Raw genomic sequence first — 18,505 nt, forward strand, 5'->3', positions numbered from 1 at the left:
ATTCAGATGCTCCATCCATTACCACCCCCTTTTGGCCGCCATAAGTGTGGCAGGGTATGCTCAGACGTGAGTCCCTTGCTCACTTTGCCACTGGATTCAAGCAAGCCGGGCTGAAGACGGCTGGAATGCCAGAAAACGGTCCTCGGAAGCTTGTTTTCGGTCCAGGGAAGCCATGGCTTGGCGGTTCGGGCTGGACTGTTCCCATGAGGCACAGGGTCAGACTGATTTGCATATAGCCATGTCTCAACTAAGGTGGCAGAGTGGGCTAAAGAACTGAGATGGATTAAACCCAGATCTTTTGACTGGGTGTGAGTGCTTGATTGATTCAGATGCTCTGTCCATCACCACCCCCCTTTTGTACCGCTTTTGGCCGCTATAAGTGTGGAAGGGTATGCTCAGACGTGAGTCCATTGCTCACTTTGTCACTGGATTCAAGCAAGCCGGCTGAAGACGGCTGGAATGCCAGAAACCAGTCCTCGGAAGCTTGTTTCCGGTCCAGGGAAGACATGGCTTGGCAGTTCGGGCTGGACTGTTCCCATGAGGCACAGGGTCAGACTGATTTGCATATAGCCATGTCTCAACTGGGGTGGCAGAGTGGGCAAACAAACGGTGATGGATTAAACCCAGATCTTTTGACTGGGTGGGAGTGTTTGATTGATTCAGATGCTCCATCCATCACCACCCCCTTTTGTACCGCTTTTGGCCGCCATAAGTGTGGCAGGGTATGCTCAGACGTGAGTCCCTTGCTCACTTTGCCACTGGATTCAAGCAAGCCGGGCTGAAGACGGCTGGAATGCCAGAAACCGGTCCTCGGAAGCTTGTTTCCGGTCCAGGGAGGACATGGCTTGGTAGTTCGGGCTGGTCTGTTCCCATGAGGCACAGGGTCAGACTGATTTGCATATGGCCATGTCTCAACTGGGGTGGCAGAGTGGGCTAAAGAACGGTGATGGATTAAACCCAGATCTTTTGACTGGGTGTGAGTGTTTGATTGATTTAGATGCTCCGTCCATCACCACCCCCTTTTGTACCGCTTTTGGCCGCCATTAGTGTGGCAGGGTATGCTCAGACGTGAGTACATTGCTCACTTTGCCACTGGATTCAAGCAAGCCGGGCTGAAGACGGCTGGAATGACAGAAACCGGTCCTCGGAAGCTTGTTTCTGGTCCAGGAAAGACATGGCTTGGCAGTTCGGGCTGGACAGTTCCCATGAGGCACAGGGTCAGAAGACTCATTTGCATATAGCCATGTCTCAACTGGGGTGGCAGAGTGGGCTAAAGAACGGTGATGGATTAAACCCAGATCTTTTGCCTGGGTGTGAGTGTTTGATTGATTCAGATGCTCCGTCCATAACCACCCCCTTTTGTACCGCTTTTGGCCGCCATAAGTGTGGCAGGGTATGCTCAGATGTGAGTCCCTTGCTCACTTTGCCACTGGATTCAAGCAAGCCGGGCTGAAGACGGCTGGAATGCCAGAAACCGGTACTCGGAAGCTTGTTTCCGGTCCAGGGAAGTCATGGCTTGGCAGATCGGGCTGGACTGTTCCCATGAGGAACAGGGTCAGACTGATTTGCATATAGCCATGTCTCAACTGGGGTGGCAGAGTGGGCTAAAGAACGGTGATGGATTAAACCCAGATCTTTTGACTGGGTGTGAGTGTTAGATTGATTTAGATGCTCCGTCCATCACCACCCCCTTTTGTACCGCTTTTGGCCGCCATTAGTGTGGCAGGGTATGCTCAGACGTGAGTACATTGCTCACTTTGCCACTGGATTCAAGCAAGCCGGGGTGAAGACGGATGGAATGCCAGAAACTGGTCCTCGGAAGCTTGTTTCTGATCCAGAGAAGACATGGCTTGGCAGTTCGGGCTGGACTGTTCCCATGAGGCACAGGGTCAGACTGATTTGCATATAGCCATGTCTCAACTGGGGTGGCAGAGTGGGCTAAAGAACGGTGATGGATTAAACCCAGATCTTTTGACTGGGTGTGAGTGTTTGGTTGATTCAGATGCTCCATCCATCACCACCCCATTTGTACCGCTTTTGGCCGCCATAAGTGTGGCAGGGTATGCTTAGACGTGAGTCCCTTGCTCACTTTGCCACTGGATTCAAGCAAGCCGGGCTGAAGACGGCTGGAACGCCAGAAACCGGTCCTCGGAAGCTTGTTTCCAGTTCAGGGAAGACATGGCTTGGCAGTTCGGGCTGGACTGTTCCCAGGAGGCACAGGGTCAGACTGATTTGCATATAGCCATTTCTCAACTGGGGTGGCAGAGTGGGCTAAAGAACGGTGATGGATTAAACCCAGATCTTTTGACTGGGTGTGTGTGTTTGATTGATTCAGATGCTCCGTCCATCACCACCCCCTTTTGTACAACTTTTGGCCGCCATAAGTGTGGCAGGATATGCTCAGACATGAGTCCCTTGCTCACTTTGCCACTGGATTCAAGCATGCTGGGCTGAAGACGGCTGGAATGCCAGAAACCGGTCCTCGGAAGCTTGTTTCCGGTCCAGGGAAGACATGGCTTGGCAGTTCGGGCTGGACTGTTCCCATGAGGCACAGGGTCAGACTGATTTGCATATAGCCATGTCTCAACTGGGGTGGCAGAGTGGGCTAAAGAACGGTGTTGGCTTAAACCCAGATCTTTTGACTGGGTGTGAGTGTTTGATTGATTCAGATGCTCCGTCCATCATCACCCCCTTTTGTACCGCTTTTGGCCGCCATAAGTGTGGCAGGGTATGCTCAGAGGTGAGTCCCTTGCTCACTTTGCCGCTGGATTCAAACAAGCCGGGCTGAAGACGGCTGGAATGCCAGAAACCGGTCCTCGGAAGCTTGTTTCCAGTCCAGGGAAGACATGGCTTGGCAGTTTGGGCTGGACTGTTCCCATGAGGCACAGGGTCAGACTGATTTGCATATAGCCATGTCTCAACTGGGGTGGCTGAGTGGGCTAAAGAACGGTGATGGATTAAACCCAGATCTTTTGACTGGGTGTGAGTGTTTGATTGATTCAGATGCTCCATCCATTACCATCCCCTTTTGGCCGCCATAAGTGTGGCAGGGTATGCTCAGACGTGAGTCCCTTGCTCACTTTGCCACTGGATTCAAGCAAGCCGGGCTGAAGACGGCTGGAATGCCAGAAAACGGTCCTCGGAAGCTTGTTTCCGGTCCAGGGAAGCCATGGCTTGGCGGTTCGGGCTGGACTGTTCCCATGAGGCACAGGGTCAGACTGATTTGCATATAGCCATGTCTCAACTAAGGTGGCAGAGTGGGCTAAAGAACTGAGATGGATTAAACCCAGATCTTTTGACTGGGTGTGAGTGTTTGATTGATTCAGATGCTCTGTCCATCACCACCCCCCTTTTGTACCGCTTTTGGCCGCTATAAGTGTGGCAGGGTATGCTCAGACGTGAGTCCCTTGCTCACTTTGCCACTGGATTCAAGCAAGACGGGCTGAAGACGGCTGGAAAGCCAGAAACCGGTCCTCGGAAGCTTGTTTCCGGTCCAGGGAAGACATGGCTTGGCAGTTCGGGCTGGACTGTTCCCATGAGGGACAGGGTCAGACGGATTTGCATATAGCCATGTCTCAACTGGGGTGGCAGAGTGGGCTAAAGAACGGTGATGGATTAAACCCTGATCTTTTTACTGGGTGTGAGTGTTTGATTGATTCAGATGCTCCGTTCATCACAACCCCCTTTTGTACCGCTTTTGGCCGCCATAAGTGTGGAAGGGTATGCTCAGACGTGAGTCCATTGCTCACTTTGCCACTGGATTCAAGCAAGCCGGCTGAAGACGGCTGGAATGCCAGAAACCGGTCCTCGGAAGCTTGTTTCCGGTCCAGGGAAGACATGGCTTGGCAGTTCGGGCTGGACTGTTCCCATGAGGCACAGGGTCAGACTGATTTGCATATAGCCATGTCTCAACTGGGGTGGCAGAGTGGGCAAACAAACGGTGATGGATTAAACCCAGATCTTTTGACTGGGTGGGAGTGTTTGATTGATTCAGATGCTCCATCCATCACCACCCCCTTTTGTACCGCTTTTGGCCGCCATAAGTGTGGCAGGGTATGCTCAGACGTGAGTCCCTTGCTCACTTTGCCACTGGATTCAAGCAAGCTGGGCTGAAGACGGCTGGAATGCCAGAAACCGGTCCTCGGAAGCTTGTTTCCGGTCCAGGGAAGACATGGCTTGGCAGTTCGGGCTGGTCTGTTCCCATGAGGCACAGGGTCAGACTGATTTGCATATGGCCATGTCTCAACTGGGGTGGCAGAGTGGGCTAAAGAACGGTGATGGATTAAACCCAGATCTTTTGACTGGGTGTGAGTGTTTGATTGATTTAGATGCTCCGTCCATCACCACCCCCTTTTGTACCGCTTTTGGCCGCCATTAGTGTGGCAGGGTATGCTCAGACGTGAGTACATTGCTCACTTTGCCACTGGATTCAAGCAAGCCGGGCTGAAGACGGCTGGAATGACAGAAACCGGTCCTCGGAAGCTTGTTTCTGGTCCAGGAAAGACATGGCTTGGCAGTTCGGGCTGGACAGTTCCCATGAGGCACAGGGTCAGAAGACTCATTTGCATATAGCCATGTCTCAACTGGGGTGGCAGAGTGGGCTAAAGAACGGTGATGGATTAAACCCAGATCTTTTGCCTGGGTGTGAGTGTTTGATTGATTCAGATGCTCCGTCCATAACCACCCCCTTTTGTACCGCTTTTGGCCGCCATAAGTGTGGCAGGGTATGCTCAGATGTGAGTCCCTTGCTCACTTTGCCACTGGATTCAAGCAAGCCGGGCTGAAGACGGCTGGAATGCCAGAAACCGGTCCTCGGAAGCTTGTTTCCGGTCCAGGGAAGTCATGGCTTGGCAGATCGGGCTGGACTGTTCCCATGAGGAACAGGGTCAGACTGATTTGCATATAGCCATGTCTCAACTGGGGTGGCAGAGTGGGCTAAAGAACGGTGATGGATTAAACCTAGATCTTTTGACTGGGTGTGAGTGTTAGATTGATTTAGATGCTCCGTCCATCACCACCCCCTTTTGTACCGCTTTTGGCCGCCATTAGTGTGGCAGGGTATGCTCAGACGTGAGTACATTGCTCACTTTGCCACTGGATTCAAGCAAGCCGGGGTGAAGACGGATGGAATGCCAGAAACCGGTCCTCGGAAGCTTGTTTCTGATCCAGAGAAGACATGGCTTGGCAGTTCGGGCTGGACTGTTCCCATGAGGCACAGGGTCAGACTGATTTGCATATAGCCATGTCTCAACTGGGGTGGCAGAGTGGGCTAAAGAACGGTGATGGATTAAACCCAGATCTTTTGACTGGGTGTGAGTGTTTGGTTGATTCAGATGCTCCATCCATCACCACCCCATTTGTACCGCTTTTGGCCGCCATAAGTGTGGCAGGGTATGCTCAGACGTGAGTCCCTTGCTCACTTTGCCACTGGATTCAAGCAAGCCGGGCTGAAGACGGCTGGAACGCCAGAAACCGGTCCTCGGAAGCTTGTTTCCAGTTCAGGGAAGACATGGCTTGGCAGTTCGGGCTGGACTGTTCCCATGAGGCACAGGGTCAGACTGATTTGCATATAGCCATGTCTCAACTGGGGTGGCAGAGTGGGCTAAAGAACGGTGATGGATTAAACCCAGATCTTTTGACTGGGTGTGAGTGTTGGGTTGATTCAGATGCTCCATCCATCACCACCCCATTTGTACCGCTTTTGGCCGCCATAAGTGTGGCAGGGTATGCTCAGACGTGAGTCCCTTGCTCACTTTGCCACTGGATTCAAGCAAGCCGGGCTGAAGACGGCTGGAATGCCAGAAACCAGTCCTCAGAAGCTTGTTTCGGTCCAGGGAAGACATGGCTTGGCAGTTCGGGCTGGACTGTTCCCATGAGGCACAGGGTCAGACTGATTTGCATATAGCCATGTCTCAACTGGGGTGGCAGAGTGGGCTAAAGAACGGTGATGGATTAAACCCAGATCTATTGACTGGGTGTGAGTGTTTGATTGATTTAGATGCTCCGTCCATCACCACCCCCTTTTGTACCGCTTTTGGCCGCCATTAGTGTGGCAGGGTATGCTCAGACGTGAGTACATTGCTCACTTTGCCACTGGATTCAAGCAAGCCGGGCTGAAGACGGCTGGAATGACAGAAACCGGTCCTCGGAAGCTTGTTTCTGGTCCAGGAAAGACATGGCTTGGCAGTTCGGGCTGGACAGTTCCCATGAGGCACAGGGTCAGACTGATTTGCATATAGCCATGTCTCAACTGGGGTGGCAGAGTGGGCTAAAGAACGGTGATGGATTAAACCCAGATCTTTTGCCTGGGTGTGAGTGTTTGATTGATTCAGATGCTCCGTCCATAACCACCCCCTTTTGTACCGCTTTTGGCCGCCATAAGTGTGGCAGGGTATGCTCAGATGTGAGTCCCTTGCTCACTTTGCCACTGGATTCAAGCAAGCCGGGCTGAAGACGGCTGGAATGCCAGAAACCGGTCCTCGGAAGCTTGTTTCCGGTCCAGGGAAGTCATGGCTTGGCAGATCGGGCTGGACTGTTCCCATGAGGAACAGGGTCAGACTGATTTGCATATAGCCATGTCTCAACTGGGGTGGCAGAGTGGGCTAAAGAACGGTGATGGATTAAACCCAGATCTTTTGACTGGGTGTGAGTGTTAGATTGATTTAGATGCTCCGTCCATCACCACCCCCTTTTGTACCGCTTTTGGCCGCCATTAGTGTGGCAGGGTATGCTCAGACGTGAGTACATTGCTCACTTTGCCACTGGATTCAAGCAAGCCGGGGTGAAGACGGATGGAATGCCAGAAACCGGTCCTCGGAAGCTTGTTTCTGATCCAGAGAAGACATGGCTTGGCAGTTCGGGCTGGACTGTTCCCATGAGGCACAGGGTCAGACTGATTTGCATATAGCCATGTCTCAACTGGGGTGGCAGAGTGGGCTAAAGAACGGTGATGGATTAAACCCAGATCTTTTGACTGGGTGTGAGTGTTTGGTTGATTCAGATGCTCCATCCATCACCACCCCATTTGTACCGCTTTTGGCCGCCATAAGTGTGGCAGGGTATGCTCAGACGTGAGTCCCTTGCTCACTTTGCCACTGGATTCAAGCAAGCCGGGCTGAAGACGGCTGGAACGCCAGAAACCAGTCCTCGGAAGCTTGTTTCCAGTTCAGGGAAGACATGGCTTGGCAGTTCGGGCTGGACTGTTCCCAGGAGGCACAGGGTCAGACTGATTTGCATATAGCCATTTCTCAACTGGGGTGGCAGAGTGGGCTAAAGAACGGTGATGGATTAAACCCAGATCTTTTGACTGGGTGTGAGTGTTTGATTGATTCAGATGCTCCGTCCATCACCACCCCCTTTTGTACCACTTTTGGCCGCCATAAGTGTGGCAGGGTATGCTCAGACATGAGTCCCTTGCTCACTTTGCCACTGGATTCAAGCATGCTGGGCTGAAGACGGCTGGAATGCCAGAAACCGGTCCTCGGAAGCTTGTTTCCGGTCCAGGGAAGACATGGCTTGGCAGTTCGGGCTGGACTGTTCCCATGAGGAACAGGGTGAGACTGATTTGCATATAGCCATGTCTCAACTGGGGTGGCAGAGTGGGCTAAAGAACTGAGATGGATTAAACCCAGATCTTTTGACTGGGTGTGAGTGTTTGATTGATTCAGATGCTCCGTCCATCACCACCCCCCTTTTGTACCGCTTTTGGCCGCTATAAGTGTGGCAGGGTATGCTCAGACGTGAGTCCCTTGCTCACTGTGCCACTGGATTCAAGCAAGCCGGGCTGAAGACGGCTGGAATGCCAGAAACCAGTCCTCAGAAGCTTGTTTCGGTCCAGTGAAGACATGGCTTGGCAGTTCGGGCTGGACTGTTCCCATGAGGCACAGGGTCAGACTGATTTGCATATAGCCATGTCTCAACTGGGGTGGCAGAGTGGGCTAAAGAACGGTGATGGATTAAACACAGATCTTTTGACTGGGTGTGAGTGTTTTATTGATTTAGATGCTCCGTCCATCACCACCCCCTTTTGTACCGCTTTTGGCCGCTATTAGTGTGGCAGGGTATGCTCAGACGTGAGTCCCTTGCTCACTTTGCCACTGGATTCAAGCAAGCCGGGCTGAAGACGGCTGGAATGCCAGAAACCGGTCCTCGGAAGCTTGTTTCCGGTCCAGGGAAGACATGGCTTGGCAGTTTGGGCTGGTCTGTTCCCATGAGGCACAGGGTCAGACTGATTTGCATATGGCCATGTCTCAACTGGGGTGGCAGAGTGGGCAAACAAACGGTGATGGATTAAACCCAGATCTTTTGACTGGGTGGGAGTGTTTGATTGATTCAGATGCTCCATCCATCACCACCCCCTTTTGTACCGCTTTTGGCCACCATAAGTGTGGCAGGGTATGCTCAGACGTGAGTCCCTTGCTCACTTTGCCACTGGATTCAAGCAAGCCGGGCTGAAGACGGCTGGAATGCCAGAAACCGGTCCTCGGAAGCTTGTTTCCGGTCCAGGGAAGACATGGCTTGGCAGTTCGGGCTGGTCTGTTCCCATGAGGCACAGGGTCAGACTGATTTGCATATGGCCATGTCTCAACTGGGGTGGCAGAGTGGGCTAAAGAACGGTGATGGATTAAACCCAGATCTTTTGACTGGGTGTGAGTGTTTGATTGATTTAGATGCTCCGTCCATCACCACCCCCTTTTGTACTGCTTTTGGCCGCCATTAGTGTGGCAGGGTATGCTCAGACGTGAGTACATTGCTCACTTTGCCACTGGATTCAAGCAAGCCGGGCTGAAGACGGCTGGAATGACAGAAACCGGTCCTCGGAAGCTTGTTTCTGGTCCAGGAAAGACATGGCTTGGCAGTTTGGGCTGGACAGTTCCCATGAGGCACAGGGTCAGAAGACTGATTTGCATATAGCCATGTCTCAACTGGGGTGGCAGAGTGGGCTAAAGAACGGTGATGGATTAAACCCAGATCTTTTGCCTGGGTGTGAGTGTTTGATTGATTCAGATGCTCCGTCCATAACCACCCCCTTTTGTACCGCTTTTGGCCGCCATAAGTGTGGCAGGGTATGCTCAGATGTGAGTCCCTTGCTCACTTTGCCACTGGATTCAAGCAAGCCGGGCTGAAGACGGCTGGAATGCCAGAAACCGGTCCTCGGAAGCTTGTTTCCGGTCCAGGGAAGTCATGGCTTGGCAGATCGGGCTGGACTGTTCCCATGAGGAACAGGGTCAGACTGATTTGCATATAGCCATGTCTCAACTGGGGTGGCAGAGTGGGCTAAAGAACGGTGATGGATTAAACCCAGATCCTTTGACTGGGTGTGAGTGTTAGATTGATTTAGATGCTCCGTCCATCACCACCCCCTTTTGTACCGCTTTTGGCCGCCATTAGTGTGGCAGGGTATGCTCAGACGTGAGTACATTGCTCACTTTGCCACTGGATTCAAGCAAGCCGGGGTGAAGACGGATGGAATGCCAGAAACCGGTCCTCGGAAGCTTGTTTCTGATCCAGAGAAGACATGGTTTGGCAGTTCGGGCTGGACTGTTCCCATGAGGCACAGGGTCAGACTGATTTGCATATAGCCATGTCTCAACTGGGGTGGCAGAGTGGGCTAAAGAACGGTGATGGATTAAACCCAGATCTTTTGACTGGGTGTGAGTGTTTGGTTGATTCAGATGCTCCATCCATCACCACCCCATTTGTACCGCTTTTGGCCGCCATAAGTGTGGCAGGGTATGCTCAGACGTGAGTCCCTTGCTCACTTTGCCACTGGATTCAAGCAAGCCGGGCTGAAGACGGCTGGAACGCCAGAAACCGGTCCTCGGAAGCTTGTTTCCAGTTCAGGGAAGACATGGCTTGGCAGTTCGGGCTGGACTGTTCCCAGGAGGCACAGGGTCAGACTGATTTGCATATAGCCATGTCTCAACTGGGGTGGCAGAGTGGGCTAAAGAACGGTGTTGGCTTAAACCCAGATCTTTTGACTGGGTGTGAGTGTTTGATTGATTCAGATGCTCCGTCCATCATCACCCCCTTTTGTACCGCTTTTGGCCGCCATAAGTGTGGCAGGGTATGCTCAGAGGTGAGTCCCTTGCTCACTTTGCCGCTGGATTCAAACAAGCCGGGCTGAAGACGGCTGGAATGCCAGAAACCGGTCCTCGGAAGCTTGTTTCCAGTCCAGGGAAGACATGGCTTGGCAGTTTGGGCTGGACTGTTCCCATGAGGCACAGGGTCAGACTGATTTGCATATAGCCATGTCTCAACTGGGGTGGCAGAGTGGGCTAAAGAACGGTGATGGATTAAACCCAGATCTTTTGACTGGGTGTGAGTGTTTGATTGATTCAGATGCTCCATCCATTACCACCCCCTTTTGGCCGCCATAAGTGTGGCAGGGTATGCTCAGACGTGAGTCCCTTGCTCACTTTGCCACTGGATTCAAGCAAGCCGGGCTGAAGATGGCTGGAATGCCAGAAAACGGTCCTCGGAAGCTTGTTTCCGGTCCAGGGAAGCCATGGCTTGGCGGTTCGGGCTGGACTGTTCCCATGAGGCACAGGGTCAGACTGATTTGCATATAGCCATGTCTCAACTAAGGTGGCAGAGTGGGCTAAAGAACTGAGATGGATTAAACCCAGATCTTTTGACTGGGTGTGAGTGTTTGATTGATTCAGATGCTCTGTCCATCACCACCCTCCTTTTGTACCGCTTTTGGCCGCTATAAGTGTGGCAGGGTATGCTCAGACGTGAGTCCCTTGCTCACTTTGCCACTGGATTCAAGCAAGACGGGCTGAAGACGGCTGGAAAGCCAGAAACCGGTCCTCGGAAGCTTGTTTCCGGTCCAGGGAAGACATGGCTTGGCAGTTCGGGCTGGACTGTTCTCATGAGGGACAGGGTCAGACGGATTTGCATATAGCCATGTCTCAACTGGGGTGGCAGAGTGGGCTAAAGAACGGTGATGGATTAAACCCAGATCTTTTTACTGGGTGTGAGTGTTTGATTGATTCAGATGCTCCGTTCATCACAACCCCCTTTTGTACCGCTTTTGGCCGCCATAAGTGTGGAAGGGTATGCTCAGACGTGAGTCCATTGCTCACTTTGCCACTGGATTCAAGCAAGCCGGGTGAAGACGGCTGGAATGCCAGAAACCGGTCCTCGGAAGCTTGTTTCCGGTCCAGGGAAGACATGGCTTGGCAGTTCGGGCTGGACTGTTCCCATGAGGCACAGGGTCAGACTGATTTGCATATAGCCATGTCTCAACTGGGGTGGCAGAGTGGGCAAACAAACGGTGATGGATTAAACCCAGATCTTTTGACTGGGTGGGGGTGTTTGATTGATTCAGATGCTCCGTCCATCACCACCCCCTTTTGTACCGCTTTTGGCCGCCATTAGTGTGGCAGGGTATGCTCAGACGTGAGTACATTGCTCACTTTGCCACTGGATTCAAGCAAGCCGGGCTGAAGACGGCTGGAATGACAGAAACCGGTCCTCGGAAGCTTGTTTCTGGTCCAGGAAAGACATGGCTTGGCAGTTCGGGCTGGACAGTTCCCATGAGGCACAGGGTCAGAAGACTCATTTGCATATAGCCATGTCTCAACTGGGGTGGCAGAGTGGGCTAAAGAACGGTGATGGATTAAACCCAGATCTTTTGCCTGGGTGTGAGTGTTTGATTGATTCAGATGCTCCGTCCATAACCACCCCCTTTTGTACCGCTTTTGGCCGCCATAAGTGTGGCAGGGTATGCTCAGATGTGAGTCCCTTGCTCACTTTGCCACTGGATTCAAGCAAGCCGGGCTGAAGACGGCTGGAATTCCAGAAACCGGTACTCGGAAGCTTGTTTCCGGTCCAGGGAAGTCATGGCTTGGCAGATCGGGCTGGACTGTTCCCATGAGGAACAGGGTCAGACTGATTTGCATATAGCCATGTCTCAACTGGGGTGGCAGAGTGGGCTAAAGAACGGTGATGGATTAAACCCAGATCTTTTGACTGGGTGTGAGTGTTAGATTGATTTAGATGCTCCGTCCATCACCACCCCCTTTTGTACCGCTTTTGGCCGCCATTAGTGTGGCAGGGTATGCTCAGACGTGAGTACATTGCTCACTTTGCCACTGGATTCAAGCAAGCCGGGGTGAAGACGGATGGAATGCCAGAAACCGGTCCTCGGAAGCTTGTTTCTGATCCAGAGAAGACATGGCTTGGCAGTTCGGGCTGGACTGTTCCCATGAGGCACAGGGTCAGACTGATTTGCATATAGCCATGTCTCAACTGGGGTGGCAGAGTGGGCTAAAGAACGGTGATGGATTAAACCCAGATCTTTTGACTGGGTGTGAGTGTTTGGTTGATTCAGATGCTCCATCCATCACCACCCCATTTGTACCGCTTTTGGCCGCCATAAGTGTGGCAGGGTATGCTCAGACGTGAGTCCCTTGCTCACTTTGCCACTGGATTCAAGCAAGCCGGGCTGAAGACGGCTGGAACGCCAGAAACCGGTCCTCGGAAGCTTGTTTCCAGTTCAGGGAAGACATGGCTTGGCAGTTCGGGCTGGACTGTTCCCAGGAGGCACAGGGTCAGACTGATTTGCATATAGCCATTTCTCAACTGGGGTGGCAGAGTGGGCTAAAGAACGGTGATGGATTAAACCCAGATCTTTTGACTGGGTGTGAGTGTTTGATTGATTCAGATGCTCCGTCCATCACCACCCCCTTTTGTACCACTTTTGGCCGCCATAAGTGTGGCAGGGTATGCTCAGACATGAGTCCCTTGCTCACTTTGCCACTGGATTCAAGCATGCTGGGCTGAAGACGGCTGGAATGCCAGAAACCGGTCCTCGGAAGCTTGTTTCCGGTCCAGGGAAGACATGGCTTGGCAGTTCGGGCTGGACTGTTCCCATGAGGCACAGGGTCAGACTGATTTGCATATAGCCATGTCTCAACTGGGGTGGCAGAGTGGGCTAAAGAACGGTGTTGGCTTAAACCCAGATCTTTTGACTGGGTGTGAGTGTTTGATTGATTCAGATGCTCCGTCCATCATCACCCCCTTTTGTACCGCTTTTGGCCGCCATAAGTGTGGCAGGGTATGCTCAGAGGTGAGTCCCTTGCTCACTTTGCCGCTGGATTCAAACAAGCCGGGCTGAAGACGGCTGGAATGCCAGAAACCGGTCCTCGGAAGCTTGTTTCCAGTCCAGGGAAGACACGGCTTGGCAGTTTGGGCTGGACTGTTCCCATGAGGCACAGGGTCAGACTGATTTGCATATAGCCATGTCTCAACTGGGGTGGCTGAGTGGGCTAAAGAACGGTGATGGATTAAACCCAGATCTTTTGACTGGGTGTGAGTGTTTGATTGATTCAGATGCTCCATCCATTACCACCCCCTTTTGGCCGCCATAAGTGTGGCAGGGTATGCTCAGACGTGAGTCCCTTGCTCACTTTGCCACTGGATTCAAGCAAGCCGGGCTGAAGACGGCTGGAATGCCAGAAAACGGTCCTCGGAAGCTTGTTTCCGGTCCAGGGAAGCCATGGCTTGGCGGTTCGGGCTGGACTGTTCCCATGAGGCACAGGGTCAGACTGATTTGCATATAGCCATGTCTCAACTAAGGTGGCAGAGTGGGCTAAAGAACTGAGATGGATTAAACCCAGATCTTTTGACTGGGTGTGAGTGTTTGATTGATTCAGATGCTCTGTCCATCACCACCCCCCTTTTGTACCGCTTTTGGCCGCTATAAGTGTGGCAGGGTATGCTCAGACGTGAGTCCCTTGCTCACTTTGCCACTGGATTCAAGCAAGACGGGCTGAAGACGGCTGGAAAGCCAGAAACCGGTCCTCAGAAGCTTGTTTCCGGTCCAGGGAAGACATGGCTTGGCAGTTCGGGCTGGACTGTTCCCATGAGGGACAGGGTCAGACGGATTTGCATATAGCCATGTCTCAACTGGGGTGGCAGAGTGGGCTAAAGAACGGTGATGGATTAAACCCAGATCTTTTTACTGGGTGTGAGTGTTTGATTGATTCAGATGCTCCGTTCATCACAACCCCCTTTTGTACCGCTTTTGGCCGCCATAAGTGTGGAAGGGTATGCTCAGACGTGAGTCCATTGCTCACTTTGCCACTGGATTCAAGCAAGCCGGCTGAAGACGGCTGGAATGCCAGAAACCGGTCCTCGGAAGCTTGTTTCCGGTCCAGGGAAGACATGGCTTGGCAGTTCGGGCTGGACTGTTCCCATGAGGCACAGGGTCAGACTGATTTGCATATAGCCATGTCTCAACTGGGGTGGCAGAGTGGGCAAACAAACGGTGATGGATTAAACCCAGATCTTTTGACTGGGTGGGAGTGTTTGATTGATTCAGATGCTCCATCCATCACCACCCCCTTTTGTACCGCTTTTGGCCGCCATAAGTGTGGCAGGGTATGCTCAGACGTGAGTCCCTTGCTCACTTTGCCACTGGATTCAAGCAAGCTGGGCTGAAGACGGCTGGAATGCCAGAAACCGGTCCTCGGAAGCTTGTTTCCGGTCCAGGGAAGACATGGCTTGGCAGTTCGGGCTGGTCTGTTCCCATGAGGCACAGGGTCAGACTGATTTGCATATGGCCATGTCTCAACTGGGGTGGCAGAGTGGGCTAAAGAACGGTGATGGATTAAACCCAGATCTTTTGACTGGGTGTGAGTGTTTGATTGATTTAGATGCTCCGTCCATCACCACCCCCTTTTGTACCGCTTTTGGCCGCCATTAGTGTGGCAGGGTATGCTCAGACGTGAGTACATTGCTCACTTTGCCACTGGATTCAAGCAAGCCGGGCTGAAGACGGCTGGAATGACAGAAACCGGTCCTCGGAAGCTTGTTTCTGGTCCAGGAAAGACATGGCTTGGCAGTTCGGGCTGGACAGTTCCCATGAGGCACAGGGTCAGAAGACTCATTTGCATATAGCCATGTCTCAACTGGGGTGGCAGAGTGGGCTAAAGAACGGTGATGGATTAAACCCAGATCTTTTGCCTGGGTGTGAGTGTTTGATTGATTCAGATGCTCCGTCCATAACCACCCCCTTTTGTACCGCTTTTGGCCGCCATAAGTGTGGCAGGGTATGCTCAGATGTGAGTCCCTTGCTCACTTTGCCACTGGATTCAAGCAAGCCGGGCTGAAGACGGCTGGAATGCCAGAAACCGGTCCTCGGAAGCTTGTTTCCGGTCCAGGGAAGTCATGGCTTGGAAGATCGGGCTGGACTGTTCCCATGAGGAACAGGGTCAGACTGATTTGCATATAGCCATGTCTCAACTGGGGTGGCAGAGTGGGCTAAAGAACGGTGATGGATTAAACCCAGATCTTTTGACTGGGTGTGAGTGTTAGATTGATTTAGATGCTCCGTCCATCACCACCCCCTTTTGTACCGCTTTTGGCCGCCATTAGTGTGGCAGGGTATGCTCAGACGTGAGTACATTGCTCACTTTGCCACTGGATTCAAGCAAGCCGGGGTGAAGACGGATGGAATGCCAGAAACCGGTCCTCGGAAGCTTGTTTCTGATCCAGAGAAGACATGGCTTGGCAGTTCGTGCTGGACTGTTCCCATGAGGCACAGGGTCAGACTGATTTGCATATAGCCATGTCTCAACTGGGGTGGCAGAGTGGGCTAAAGAACGGTGATGGATTAAACCCAGATCTTTTGACTGGGTGTGAGTGTTTGGTTGATTCAGATGCTCCATCCATCACCACCCCATTTGTACCGCTTTTGGCCGCCATAAGTGTGGCAGGGTATGCTCAGACGTGAGTCCCTTGCTCACTTTGCCACTGGATTCAAGTAAGCCGGGCTAAAGACGGCTGGAACGCCAGAAACCGGTCCTCGGAAGCTTGTTTCCAGTTCAGGGAAGACATGGCTTGGCAGTTCGGGCTGGACTGTTCCCAGGAGGCACAGGGTCAGACTGATTTGCATATAGCCATTTCTCAACTGGGGTGGCAGAGTGGGCTAAAGAACGGTGATGGATTAAACCCAGATCTTTTGACTGGGTGTGAGTGTTTGATTGATTCAGATGCTCCGTCCATCACCACCCCCTTTTGTACCACTTTTGGCTGCCATAAGTGTGGCAGGGTATGCTCAGACATGAGTCCCTTGCTCACTTTGCCACTGGATTCAAGCATGCTGGGCTGAAGACGGCTGGAATGCCAGAAACCGGTCCTCGGAAGCTTGTTTCCGGTCCAGGGAAGACATGGCTTGGCAGTTCGGGCTGGACTGTTCCCATGAGGCACAGGGTCAGACTGATTTGCATATAGCCATGTCTCAACTGGGGTGGCAGAGTGGGCTAAAGAACGGTGTTGGCTTAAACCCAGATCTTTTGACTGGGTGTGAGTGTTTGATTGATTCAGATGCTCCGTCCATCATCACCCCCTTTTGTACCGCTTTTGGCCGCCATAAGTGTGGCAGGGTATGCTCAGAGGTGAGTCCCTTGCTCACTTTGCCGCTGGATTCAAACAAGCCGGGCTGAAGACGGCTGGAATGCCAGAAACCGGTCCTCGGAAGCTTGTTTCCAGTCCAGGGAAGACATGGCTTGGCAGTTTGGGCTGGACTGTTCCCATGAGGCACAGGGTCAGACTGATTTGCATATAGCCATGTCTCAACTGGGGTGGCTGAGTGGGCTAAAGAACGGTGATGGATTAAACCCAGATCTTTTGACTGGGTGTGAGTGTTTGATTGATTCAGATGCTCCATCCATTACCACCCCCTTTTGTACCGCTTTTGGCCGCCATAAGTGTGGCAGGGTATGCTCAGACGTGAGTCCCTTGCTCACTTTGCCACTGGATTCAAGCAAGCCGGGCTGAAGACGGCTCGAATGCCAGAAAACGGTCCTCGGAAGCTTGTTTCCGGTCCAGGGAAGCCATGGCTTGGCGGTTCGGGCTGGACTGTTCCCATGAGGCACAGGGTCAGACTGATTTGCATATAGCCATGTCTCAACTAAGGTGGCAGAGTGGGCTAAAGAACTGAGATGGATTAAACCCAGATCTTTTGACTGGGTGTGAGTGTTTGATTGATTCAGATGCTCTGTCCATCACCACCCCCTTTTTGTACCGCTTTTGGCCGCTATAAGTGTGGCAGGGTATGCTCAGACGTGAGTCCCTTGCTCACTTTGCCACTGGATTCAAGCAAGACGGGCTGAAGACGGCTGGAAAGCCAGAAACCGGTCCTCGGAAGCTTGTTTCCGGTCCAGGGAAGACATGGCTTGGCAGTTCGGGCTGGACTGTTCCCATGAGGGACAGGGTCAGACGGATTTGCATATAGCCATGTCTCAACTGGGGTGGCAGAGTGGGCTAAAGAACGGTGATGGATTAAACCCAGATCTTTTTACTGGGTGTGAGTGTTTGATTGATTCAGATGCTCCGTTCATCACAACCCCCTTTTGTACCGCTTTTGGCCGCCATAAGTGTGGAAGGGTATGCTCAGACGTGAGTCCATTGCTCACTTTGCCACTGGATTCAAGCAATCCGGCTGAAGACGGCTGGAATGCCAGAAACCGGTCCTCGGAAGCTTGTTTCCGGTCCAGGGAAGACATGGCTTGGCAGTTCGGGCTGGACTGTTCCCATGAGGCACAGGGTCAGACTGATTTGCATATAGCCATGTCTCAACTGGGGTGGCAGAGTGGGTAAACAAACGGTGATGGATTAAACCCAGATCTTTTGACTGGGTGGGAGTGTTTGATTGATTCAGATGCTCCATCCATCACCACCCCCTTTTGTACCGGTTTTGGCCGCCATAAGTGTGGCAGGGTATGCTCAGACGTGAGTCCCTTGCTCACTTTGCCACTGGATTCAAGCAAGCCGGGCTGAAGACGGCTGGAATGCCAGAAACCGGTCCTCGGAAGCTTGTTTCCGGTCCAGGGAAGACATGGCTTGGCAGTTCGGGCTGGTCTGTTCCCATGAGGCACAGGGTCAGACTGATTTGCATATGGCCATGTCTCAACTGGGGTGGCAGAGTGGGCTAAAGAACGGTGATGGATTAAACCCAGATCTTTTGACTGGGTGTGAGTGTTTGATTGATTTAGATGCTCCGTCCATCACCACCCCCTTTTGTACCGCTTTTGGCCGCCATTAGTGTGGCAGGGTATGCTCAGACGTGAGTACATTGCTCACTTAGCCACTGGATTCAAGCAAGCCGGGGTGAAGACGGATGGAATGCCAGAAACCGGTCCTCGGAAGCTTGTTTCTGATCCAGAGAAGACATGGCTTGGCAGTTCGGGCTGGACTGTTCCCATGAGGCACAGGGTCAGACTGATTTGCATATAGCCATGTCTCAACTGGGGTGGCAGAGTGGGCTAAAGAACGGTGATGGATTAAACCCAGATCTTTTGACTGGGTGTGAGTGTTTGGTTGATTCAGATGCTCCATCCATCACCACCCCATTTGTACCGCTTTTGGCCGCCATAAGTGTGGCAGGGTATGCTCAGACGTGAGTCCCTTGCTCACTTTGCCACTGGATTCAAGCAAGCCGGGCTGAAGACGGCTGGAACGCCAGAAACCGGTCCTCGGAAGCTTGTTTCCAGTT

The 18,505-nt window shown here is 52.5% G+C and overlaps 1 protein-coding gene across 8 annotated transcripts in view; it reads right to left on the reverse strand.

Moving 5' to 3' along the window:
* The window catches only part of LOC144768773 (uncharacterized), a 9,320,023-nt gene that overhangs the window by 1,598,951 nt on the left and 7,702,567 nt on the right, over positions 1–18,505 (reverse strand). The gene's annotated exons all lie outside the window — the stretch shown is intronic.

Source organism: Lissotriton helveticus, chromosome 7 (genome assembly GCF_964261635.1).
Source record: "Lissotriton helveticus chromosome 7, aLisHel1.1, whole genome shotgun sequence".
Taxonomy (NCBI): Eukaryota; Metazoa; Chordata; class Amphibia; order Caudata; family Salamandridae; genus Lissotriton; species Lissotriton helveticus.